The 12,250-nt window shown below is 38.1% G+C and overlaps 1 protein-coding gene across 1 annotated transcript in view; it reads left to right on the forward strand.

The window, feature by feature from the left end:
* Positions 1-12,250, forward strand: part of LRBA (LPS-responsive vesicle trafficking, beach and anchor containing) — an 874,405-nt gene that overhangs the window by 369,269 nt on the left and 492,886 nt on the right. The window lies entirely within an intron of this gene.

The raw sequence follows: 12,250 nt of genomic DNA on the forward strand, positions 1-12,250 counted from the left end.
ACAGTGACCTTTCTTTAGTGTGGCACAGATTATGAAGGCGGCACCAATATGGCAGGGTTTCCGTCTTGTTCATAGGACCACATTGAGTCATAGTCAACTTGAAGGCACATAAAAACAACAACTAATGTGTAGTAAGAAACTATATATGACCAACTAATAATAATTTATTTTTCCATATTCAGGTAACTATTGTTTTTATTTTTATTGAATGTTGTATTTGGTTTTTTCCTCCTCTTCGACACTTAGATGTGTTTCTTAAAGAAATAAGATTTCTTTATTGATTTGTAAACATCATATGAATAGGTCATTCGTTCTTACATTTTTAGTTTAGCATTATGTTCATGAAAATCATTACTTTTTAACTGCTTTATGTTAATTTTGCTTTCATAAGACCACACTACTGCTTTGCTCCAAATGTTTTATAGTGATCATGGGCAGATGACTTGTTGCCTTATCATTTTATGATCATTTCTGTGCACATGGCTTGAATATTTTTGTAGATTGTCATTACTGTTGTAGTTAGGGACTGTTGAGTCTAGTCTGACTCCTGGTGTCTCTGTCAACCCTGTCCTATCCTGTGCCATCCTGATCGTGTCCCATGTACTTGAGCCCATTGGCACAGTTAATGTGTCAAGTCTATCGAGCATCCCCTTTCTTTGGCTGAACCTCCACCTTTCTGAGCATGGAGTCCCTTCCCAAAGAATATTATTGTTATTAGGTACCATCAAGTCAAGTGGAACTAATAGGGACCCTATGGACAACAGAACTCAACTCTATCCTATCTTGTGCCATACTCCTAATTTCTGATGCACCTGCACCCATTGTTGTAGTTACTGGGTTAATTCATCTTGTTGTGGGTCTTCCTCTTTTTTTTTTTTTTAATCTTTCCTAGCATGATCTCTTTCTCAATTAAATAGCCTCTCCTAGCTGCATTGTTATATTTTTAAAAATTCAATTTTTCTACTAGTTTATTTACAAAATTCAAATACAAATTTGAACAAATTCTTTCAATTTCCCTCACCTTCCCACCCATCAAATTGTACTACCCAATGTTTGATCCTCCTATCCCCTGCACATGCACATCCCTCTGCTTCAAGCCTCTCTCCCCCACCCCTCCTGGATCCTTATACTCATTCTACAATAATGGTTTTACACAATATGTATCCTTGTGGGACTGAGTAATTTCACTCAGTGTAATGCTCTCTAGCCCCTCCCAAGTTAGGTAATAATCTATAAAGTTACTGCTCCTACATGCTGCAGTGTATTCCATTGTGTGAATGTATCATAATTTCTCAATCCATTCATTTGTGGTTGGACATTTGGGCTGTTTTCATGTTCTTACAATGGTGAATAATGCTGCTATGAGCATTGGTGTACAAATCTCAGTTTGTGCCTCAGTTCTCATATTCCGGGTATATTCCAAGTAGTGGAATAGCTGGGTCTAATAGAATTTCTATGTTCAGCTTTTTGAGGAAGCACCGAACTGCCTTCCAGAATGGTTGAACCATTTTATAATCCTACCAACAATGTGCAAAAGTTCTTTTCTCACCACATCCTATTACTTGCTGCCCTGTTAAACTTTGTCACTCTTACTGGAGGAGTGAGATGGTACCTCATTGTAGTTTTGATTTGCATCTTTCTTTTTGCGGTGATTTGAAGCTTTTCTTCATGTGTCTGTTTGCAATTTGAATATCTTCCTCTGTGAAAATTCTTTCCATGTCTTTTCCCCATTTTGTTGGGTTATCATATTGGTTATCAGTCTTTTTATTGTGGAGGCTCAGGAGTATTCTGTAAACTTTTATTATAAGACTCTTGTCTGAGATGGAATATAGTATATGTGTTGAAGCTTTGCAGTTGTGGCCTCCTAGGAGCTTTCTGACTGCACTTTCTCCAAGAGCTGTTCGTTCTTTTAGACTTAGGATGTTCATTCCTCTTTAATACCACAACTCAAACACATTGGTTCTTCTTTTGTTCTCCTTATTGTCTAGGTCACAGTTGTGTAACAGTTAAAACCATGGCCTGAATCAGGGTTACTTTAATCTTTAAACTGACATCATTGCTCTTCAGAAATTTGAAGAGGTCCCTGACATCAAACTTTCCCAAAGCACTACATCTCCTTGTATCCTGACTACTGGTATTAAAGGTTCTGACTATGGATCAAAGTAAGATGAAATATTTTGCTTCAGTCATTTCTCCATCATTTGTGATGGTACTTATCAGCAAGGGTGAGGATTTATATCATCTTAATGTTGAGATGGAATCTATATTGAAGGCTATATTCCTCTGCATTAAGTGCTTCAAGTCCTCCTGCCTTACATTATTATGTTGTCTGCTTAACTCAAGTTGTTCATAAATCTTTCTCCAATCTTGATGCCACATCTTCTTAAAGTCCCACTTTTCAAATTATTTGCGAGTATACAAATTGAATCGGTATGTAGAAAACATACAACCTTAACTCATGCCTTTCTTGATTTTAAACCATTCACTGTACTGTTCCCTTTCACTTTTTGGCCTAGGTATAGGTTTGTTGTTGTTGTTGTTGTTATGTGCTGTCGAGTCATTTGCGACTCATAGCGACCCTATGTACAGCAGCCCTAAACCCTGCTCTATCCTGTGCCAATCTCATTGCCTCTGACACACCCATTCCGATTACCCCAGTCACTGAATCAGTCCACCTCATAGAGGGTCTTCCCCTCCTGCGCTGTCCCTCCACTATGCCCAGCATGATGTCCCTCTCTAAAGACCTGTCTCTCCTTACAACATGTCCAGAGTATGTCAGGAGAAGCCCGAGAATCCTTGCCTCCAAGGAGCAGCCTGGTTTAACCCTCTCTAGGGTGAATCTATTTGTTTTCTTGGCAGTCCATGGTACATTCAATACTCTTCTCCAGCACCACAGCACAAAGGCGTCAATTCTCCCTCTATCCTCCCTAGTCATTGTCCAACTCTCTGATGCATAACAAGTGATTGCAAAAACCATGGCCTGCATCAGGCGCACCTTACTCTCCAGAGAGACACCATTGCTTTTGAGTACTTTAGAGAGGTCTCTAACTGCAGACTTTCCCATCGCAATACGTTTTTCGATTTGATGGCTACTGGTGCCAAGAGTCTTGACCGTGGAGCCAAGCAAACTGAAGCTGTGAACAATCTCAATCTCTTCACCATCCATCCTGATGCTACCGATTTGGTCCAGTGGTGAGAATTTTTGTCTTCTTGACATTGAGCCCCAGTCCATATTGAAGGCTGCAGTCCTTGACCCTCTGCAGTAAGTGCATGAGGTCCTCCTCAGTTTCAGCGAGCAGGGTTGTGTCATTTGCATAACGCAGATTGTTGATAGATCGTCCACCAATCCTAACGCCATGCGTCTCCTCATAGAGCCCAGCCTCTCGGATAATCTGTTCTGCATACAGGTTGAAAAGGTATGGAGACAGGACACATCCCTGGTGCACACCCTTCCCAATTTTGAACCATGCAGTGTTACTCTGCTCTGTTCTGACTACTGCCTCTATAAGTTTCTCATTAGCATGATTAAATGTTCCGGGATTCCCATTCTTCTCAGAGTCAGCCACAGTTTGTTATGATCCACGCAGTCAAATGCCTTTGCATAGTCAATGAAACACAGATAGACATTCTTCTGGTATTCCCTGCTTTCAGCTAAGATCCATCTAACATCAGCAACAATATCCCTAGTACCATGATCCCTTCTAAACCCAGCCTGTAGGTATAGGTTTAGCATGAGTAAAACAAGTGTTTTGGATTTCTGTTCTTCTCATTGTTAGCCATTTTTTTTTTCTGATCCGTAGAGTCAAATGCCTTTCCATAGTCAGTAAAATGCAAATAGACCTTCTGGCATTTTCTGCTTTCAGCCAAGATCCGTCAGACATCAGTGATAAATTCCCTGTGTTGTACCTTTTCTAAAGTCAGCTTGAACTTCTAGCCATTTCCTTTCAATGTACTGTTCTAGATGGTTTTTGGTTGATTTTCAGCAGTATTTTGATTGCAAGTGGTATTAATAATATTTTTCCATAATTTCCACCTTTGAATGGTTCACTTCTCTTAGGAATATGAACATATATGAGTGTCTTTATGTCATTTGACCAGGTGGCTAGCTTCCAAGTTTCCTAGCATAGACAGGTGAACCTGTCCAGGGGTGCATCTGTTACTTGAAACATGTCAGTTGATATCCCATCGCTTCCTGAGGCCTCTTATTTTTTGCTAGTGTTTTCAATGCAGCTTGAACCTCTTCTTTCATCACACGTGGCTCTTTAGCATATGCTGCTTCTTAAGCTATTTCATTGTCAACCAATTCTTTTTGGTATGGTAACTCTGTGTATTCCTTCCATTTTCTTTTGATGCTTCCTGTATCGTTCAAGATATTATCTTTAGCATCTCTTAGTACTGCAACCTTAGATTTGAATTTTTCAGTTCCATTACTTTGAGAAGTGCTGAGCTAGTTCTTTCCTTTCTATTCTCCAACTCTAGCTCTTTGCACATTCTATTGTAATGCCTTACTTTTTCTTCTAGAGCTGCATTTTGAAAATTTCTGTTCATCTCTTACTTTGACATCCTTTGTTTTGACTTCTTGACCATCTAGTGTGATTTTCAGAGTCCTTCTGTTATCTAATTAGATCTTTTCTTTCCCCTGCTTTAGTAACGACCTTTTGCTCTCTTCATTGATGACATTTTGTATGTCATCCCACAGTTCATCTGGTCTTTGGCCATTAGTGTTCAGTGCCTCAATCTGTTCTTGATAGTGCCATGTTTAGTTTAGGGTTGTGTATCAGTCTCTGTATTGGTGTATTCCCTCTTTTACTTAATAGTTGTATTGTGACTTTTGTTTAAGCATTCTGGTAATTGAGTACTAGTATCCCTTTTTATATTTTACTTACGAATGTGTATCTTTTGCATATTAGATTATTATAATTTTCAATTTTGTAAAGTACCTGTTAATACCTTTTTACCAAGTTTCTTATTGGCTATCTACCTTTCCCTTCTTGATTTAGAATAATTACTTATCTTGTTGACATGTTGTTGTTACATACTGTCAAGTTGGTACCAGCTCGTGGCTCACCCTCCAGCAGGTTTTCAGAGGCAATAAATCCATAGGAAAGGATTGCCTCTTTTTCTTCCTTGGGCCTGTTCCCCTCTTTGCCCATGAGTCAGTTCCAACTGAATGGCACACAACATCATCACAAAAGTATTGCTTTATTTGCTACTCTATTTATCTGTTCACTTATTTACAGATACTTAGTTGTTTTCAGTGTTTGGCTTATTTCATTATCATATATTTTTATAGGAAAAGACAAATTGTTGATGTTTGCTGTCCTGTTGAGTTAGAACAGACCCATAGCTGACTCATTGGAGGATTTTTGGATTTTCAGAGGCAGTTAATTTCCTCTGAAGCATACATAGTAATGGAATTTCTAAATAGTAGGATAATTTTTGTTGTACTTTACAAAACACCATTAATTTTTTTTCTAAAATATTTGTGGATTTTAAAGTTCAACGAGCTAGCTAGGTGAAAGATTTTTAGTTACTCCATGTACTCCACATTAATATTTAGCGTTGTCAGTCTTTTTCAGTATTCTTTTGGTAGTAGATATAGAAGGAACTCTGGTTGTCTAGTGAGTGGTTAGGGAGTTTGATTATGAACTCAAAAAGCAGGTAATTTAAATCAACCAACTGGATCTGAAATCTTTTTTTCAGTTCTTTCTGTTTGTAAAATGCCAGACCTGTGCATCCCTTTTGATTTCCTAGCTCCACGTATTTTTGCTCATTTCATTATAATTCCTTTGTTTTCTTGATAAGTATTTTAAAATTATGTGTTTGGCTCTCTTAGTACATAGTTGATTTTTGTTTCTGTATTTGTATGTTTCTCTTTTAGTATATTTGTATTGAAGAGCAAGTTTCAGAGCCTCTTTTGACATTCATTTTGGTCTTTTCCATGATATTTTGCCTTCTTCATGTATATTGTCTCACTTCAACTCCTCTGGTGTTAGGTTGTTATCGTTTACTATTGTTTAAATTGTTGTGAATTAAACTCGAAGTTATAATTTACTATTACCGCCTTTTTTCACTTTTTTGATCTTGAGTCTTAATTTTAATGTGAGTAATTATTTGTCTATTCCATATCAGCCAGCCAGCTCCTAGAATGATTCTAACTGATGACATTGGACTTTCCCCCTTTTTCTTGTCACACATTCTTTGATTCCTGTATAATTTGTCAGGAAAGGTCCATGTGCCTAATCATCTTTCTTTTTTTTATCATCTTTTTTTTTTAATGGTTTTATAATGAGTGAGTAACATGCTATCATGTGATCTCTGGCATCATTTGGATTAGCAAAGCTGTATTTATCAAATACGAACCTTTCTTTGTTTTTCCCAACATTTGTATTCCAATAACCACAGTCACCAATATTTTTATTGCATGTTTGATCATTTTCAGATAGCATGATATGGTTTTGTTGTTGTTATGTGCTGTCAAGTCGGCCACAACTCATAGTGACCCTATGTACAATCGTTCCAAATCCTGCTCTATTCGGGGCCATTCTCACTGTTCCTGACACACCCACCGCAGATACCCCAGTTATTGTCTTTTCCCTATCGTTTGAGATTTTTCTTTCCTGTGTTATCCCTCTACCTTTCAAGCATAATGTCCCTCTCCAAGGATTGATCATGCCCAAAGTATGTGAAATGGAGGCTCAGAATCCTTGGATCCAAGGAAAAGCTTGGCTTCATCTTCTCCAGGACAGACTTGTCTTTCTCTTGCCAGTCCCTAGTTTGTTCAGTGTTCTTCTCCAGCACCATAACTCAAAGACGTGAATTCTTCTCCTGTCCTCTCTGATCATTGTCCAGCTCTTTCATGCATGATCAGATGCACCTTAGTCTCTAGACTGCTAACCTTGCTCCTCATCACTCTGGAAAGATGCCTGATAACAGAAGTTTTCCTAATGCAAGTGTCTTTTTATTTGACTGCTGATGTTAGGAGTGCTAATTGTGGAACCAAGGAAGCTGAAGTTGTTAATCTCAATCTCTCCTCTGTCTATCATCGTGTTGTTAATTGGCCCAGTGGTGACAATCTTCTTTTTCTTGATAACTGAGCTTCAATCCTTTCTGAAGTTTACAGTCCTTGACTCTCTGCAGCAAATGCTTCAGGCCTTCTTCAGTTTCAGCAAACAAGACTGTATCAACTGCTTAACATAGGTTGTTAATCTTTTTCCAATCCTGATGCCACATAGCTCTTCATAGAGTCCAATCTCCCAAAGGATCTGTTCCACATAAAGAGTGAAAGGGTTGGAGTTAGGATGTATCCCTGAGTAATGCTACTTTCCTGATTTTGAACCATACAGTGTGTCCTTCTTCTGTTCTGATGTCTGCCTCTTGGTCTAAGTTTCACATGAGCACAATAGGTATTCTGTGATTGAAATCTTCATTTTTCTTCCTATTTGTCTATTGGTTCATATATTTCAGTAACAATTTTATTAATAGGTCTTTCTTCTTTGCATAGTGAACACTATCCTAAAACTGGCTTTTTATATTTCTGGCGGGGGTGGGGGAGGGAATCTTGAAATATGTGTATTTTTTTAAAATGATGAATGTGGCACAATTATGGTTTATCATCTCAGGCGTAGTAGGTGATAATGGCTGTGTAATTCTTTATGGCCAGTACCTGTCCCTCTCAGGCTAGTAATTCCCAAAACATTGATCATTATGCATTTTAATTCTTTCTTGATAACTTCCAGTTTTTCTATATTTGTACTTTAACATTCCCTGTTCCAATTATTAATAGGCCTTTTCAGCAATTTTTTTCCTAATAGTATTTGGTCATATTAACTTGGCAAATGAAGGTCCCTCAGTGGCTGAAATATTTATCCTATCTGACTCATTGCTGTAGTCTACTTTGAGGGAGCTGTGCTGGAGTAGTCTGTATGGAATGGTGCACTGCTAAACTAAAAGTAGTACCTGTCTTGCAGTTTAAATCTTGCAGGACCTATGCAGGGCAGAGATGGGCAGTGTCCTTCTGTTTGATTTACAGCTTCTAAAATGCACTAGAGGCTTAGCTATGACAGGGACCCAAGTTGATGACAGTGAATTTAACAGCTTTAAGAAGGAAACATTTCACTAATGATATTTTTATTGTCTTCCAATCTATTTGGACTCTTCCTCTGCAATATATCAGATAATGTTTTATTTTGGTTCCTAGGCTTTTTGGGTACTTGTTATTTAAGAAGTGCATGGCCAGTCTTGATTGTTAGCCTCAAAGCTCCTATGAAACTATCAATGATGACCTTGCTGGTATTTGAAACACCAATGGCATAACCTCCTGCATTACAGCAGCATGCAAGCCAGAACAGTATGACAAACTGTTGGGCAAATGGTGGTGGTTGTTGTTATGTGCTTTCAGTCTCCTGTGACTTGTAGTGGCCCCATATACAACAACTCTGAACCCTGTCCTATCCTGAGCCTGTCTCACTATCTCTGACACATGTTACTGCGTTTTACCCTAGTTACTGTGTCAATCCATCTCATCTGGGGTCTTCCTCTCCTGCAGTGTCTCTCCATCATTCCATCAAGGGCCGGTCCCTCCTGACAACATGCCTAAAGTATGTAAGTCAGACAGTGTGACTTATGGCCATTTTGTCCCACAGAGTTAACAGTAAAAGTTACACCTGATAATGGGTCATTCGTGCCTTTTCCCCCTCGCCTGCCTCAATTTTTCGATTAATATTAATTTTTCCCCTCTTTCTGAGCTTTCTATGTTTATAAATAATTAAAAGTGGTAAAATAGGAGGATTGTACCTTCTATTTGTAGAAAAAGTCTACCTTCTAAGAAAGAAAATTATGGCGAGAAAGGAGGAAAAGTGCAGTTACATTGTAGGTGTTGTAAGCAAAATTGTGATGTTTGGATGAAAAAGTCCATTTGTTTTGTAAATTTTCATGGAAATCTTAAAAGAAATTAAAAGGTAACATGAAAAAATAAAATGAAGAAATTAGTTTTTGTTTATTATGCTCTTTCCCTTGCGATTTAGAGTTCTTTTGCCGTTGTTTGGTAGAAGCTTATGTCATTGATATTATATAAAAGATTTAGGTCATTGATTTCAACATTTTATTCTTTTACATTATGAGCGTTTAAAGCTAAAAATTTCTAAAAGAAATATTTATAAAATATTAACTGCTGTAACAGATATTCACAGATTTTGTTGGCATGTATTTTCCTCTTTACACAGTTTAAAGTACCTTCCAATTTTTCCTGTGAATTCATACTTGATCAAAATATTAGTAAAGGATATATTATTAAATTTCCAAGAGTTTTGTAATTTTTCAGGTACTTGATGAAGAAAAGATTGAAACTGTCAATAAATTCATCTTCTTGGATACACAACACCCTTGGTACCAGCAGTCAGGAAAATTAGGAGACTTATTGTATTGGGGCAGTCTGCTGTTAGTGACTTCTCCAAATTATTTAGGAGAAATAATATCAATTTGAGGACTAAGGTGTGTGTCATTCAGGCCGTGGTCTTTCTGATCACTTAGTATGCATCTGAGACCTGGAGAGTGAATAAGAATGACAAGAAGAATTGATGCCTTTGAAATGAGGTGTTGGAGAAAAGTACTGAACATCCCTTAGACTGCCAAATGAACAAACATATATGTCTTCGAATGGGTACAGCAGGAGTGCTCTTTGGAGGCCAAGATGATTAGGCTTCATCTCACATACTTTGGGCATGTTCTTGGGAGAGACTATTCCTTGGAGAGGGATGTGATACTTGGAAGGGGGGTGGTGGGTCATTGAAGGAGAGGAAGACCCTTGGCCAGGTAGATTGACATGGTGACTGCTACAATTGGCTCTAATATGTCAGGAAGTAGGAGGATGGCACAGGATAGTACTGGGTTCAGTTCTGTTGTTTGTAGGGTTGCTCTGTGACTCAAAGGCACCTGACCACCACCACATTCTTCTTCCATTCCATCCTTGAAAAGATTGAGACGATTATTAGATTCTTATGTGTGTTTCTCTTCATAGTCTCTACATTTCTGAAAGTGTAATGTTCAGCTTCTATCCATGTCATTTGTTAAAAATATTCTTATTGGTTTTTGTTTAATAATATCTTTACATTATGTTTCATTCATATACATTGTGTTTTATACAGTCTTTCGTTTACATTGTTTCATTCAACCATTCATATACATGCTATTTTTTTTTTATTGGTTTGCTTACACACTTTATATATCTTGTGTTTCGCACTAGTCTTCACAATCATTCTTATGCATTATGTTCATAAAATTATCCATTGGTACTGGCCCATCATTACCCTTGTCTTTTTGCCCAGATCCTTCCCCTGTACTCCCCCCTCTCCATCCACACACCAAACTGTGCAGCCCTGTGGCTTCCCCCTACAGTCTCATTTTTATTATTGCTAAGCTTTTTATAATGCAAATATCATAAGAAAAATCTTTTCTCCTTTAGAATTTTGGGGTATTTCAAAGAACCATATTTTTCCACATTATCTATAGGATGCACACTTGTTTTGAAATGCATGACAGAAGACGAATCAATGTCTTTGAGTTACAGTATCATCAAGAAGAGGACTGAATATCCCATGGACTTACAAGAAAATGAGCAGATGTGGCTTGAGGAACGTGAAACCAGGGTGTTCCCTGGAGATAAATATGATGAAACTCCTGTTGGGTCCTTGGAGAAGGACATCACGCTTGGGCAGGTGGCAAGTTAATGGAAGAGAGGAAGATCCTGAATAAGATGGAGTGACTGTAACAATGAGCTCAAATGTGTCAGAGATGGTGAGGACGGCACGGGATAGGACAGGGTTCAGAGCTGTTGTTCATATGAGTGGCAGTTGACCCTGCAGCACATAACAGGAACATTCAACTGAAAATCCAGTAATTCTAGTCAATTTGGTTCTAATTTTTTTTTAAATATTATTTGTATTCTCCTACTTTTGAAAGTGGCATATTTAAATTTCAGTGTATATTTACTATGCCCAAGCATCGTTTCCTGGACTGATACTTGCACTGTCTGCTGTAAGGTGCATTAATGACTCACTGGCTTGTGATTAGAATACTGACTTATAAGTCAGTTTAATGCTGAAAGATTGCTTTCTTCCAAACACTGTGGAACTCTATCCAATAGAATTGCTCTGGTCAGAAATGAGAGTATATCTTACACCAATGAGAGCATTTGTTTAAGAACTTAGTCATGAGCTAATAAAAATTTGTGTAACAAGAGTGATTAAGAGACCTTATTGAAATGGAATTTATAAAATATGAAGTGAGGGAAAGTGAGAAGTTATGGGTGACAGGTCATAAACTTCTCTTTACAAGTGTAATTACATGTCCAGGATCAAAGTGGTTAATTTTTTTGTACATTTTTAATTTTAGGTGCTTATTGGATATGTGTTGGTTATAGCTAGTAATGCAGGATCAGAGTCTGGGAACAAAGGTGAGCCGCAGAGGAAGATTTGAAGGCTAAGCCTACGTGGTGATTATCATAGATAAGATAGGAATACATAATAATGGCAAGGAATTCTTGCCAAAACTTTGGGAAAATGTCAACAATTTGTAGTTAGGAATAATAAAGGAAAGAGTTTGATCACCAAAGGAGAGTGATCAGAGTGATGACAAGAGGAAACCAGAGGATTATACTTAAATTTGCTCCTCCATTAACTTTGATGCTTATTTTACAGGATGAATAGTGTAGTTAGAATTATGACATGTGGAAGGGAAAATGAAAGTGATACTGTCTTTTTCTTCATTTGTTGTTGTTGTTGATTGCCATCGAGTTGAGCACAACTCATAATGACGCTGTGAACCTGAAGCCTTTCTATAACTATCGTTTCTCAAAAATCATAGAGTTTCCAGAGGCATATTGTTTAGGAAGTGGATGCCACTCCTGCTTCCAGTTTCTTCATTTATATTTGTTGTTGCTATGTGCCATCGAGTCATTTGCGACTCATAGCGGTCCTATGTACAAGAGCTCTAAACGCCATTCTATCCTGTGCCAACCTCACCGTCTCAAACGCACTCATTCCCACCACTCCAGTCACAGAATCGATCCAGCTCATCGAAGGTCTTCATCTCCTTCACCGGCCCTCCATTCTGCCAAACACGATGTCCCTCTGCAAGGACCAGTCCCTCCTTGCAACATGCCCAAGTATGTCAGACGAAGCTTCAGAATCCTTGATTCCAAGGAGCATTCCAGCTTCACCTTCTCCAGGACAAACCTGTTTGTTCTCCTACC

Source organism: Elephantulus edwardii, unplaced genomic scaffold (assembly GCF_000299155.1).
Source record: "Elephantulus edwardii isolate Elephantulus edwardi_28Jun2011 unplaced genomic scaffold, EleEdw1.0 scaffold00034, whole genome shotgun sequence".
Taxonomy (NCBI): domain Eukaryota; kingdom Metazoa; phylum Chordata; class Mammalia; order Macroscelidea; family Macroscelididae; genus Elephantulus; species Elephantulus edwardii.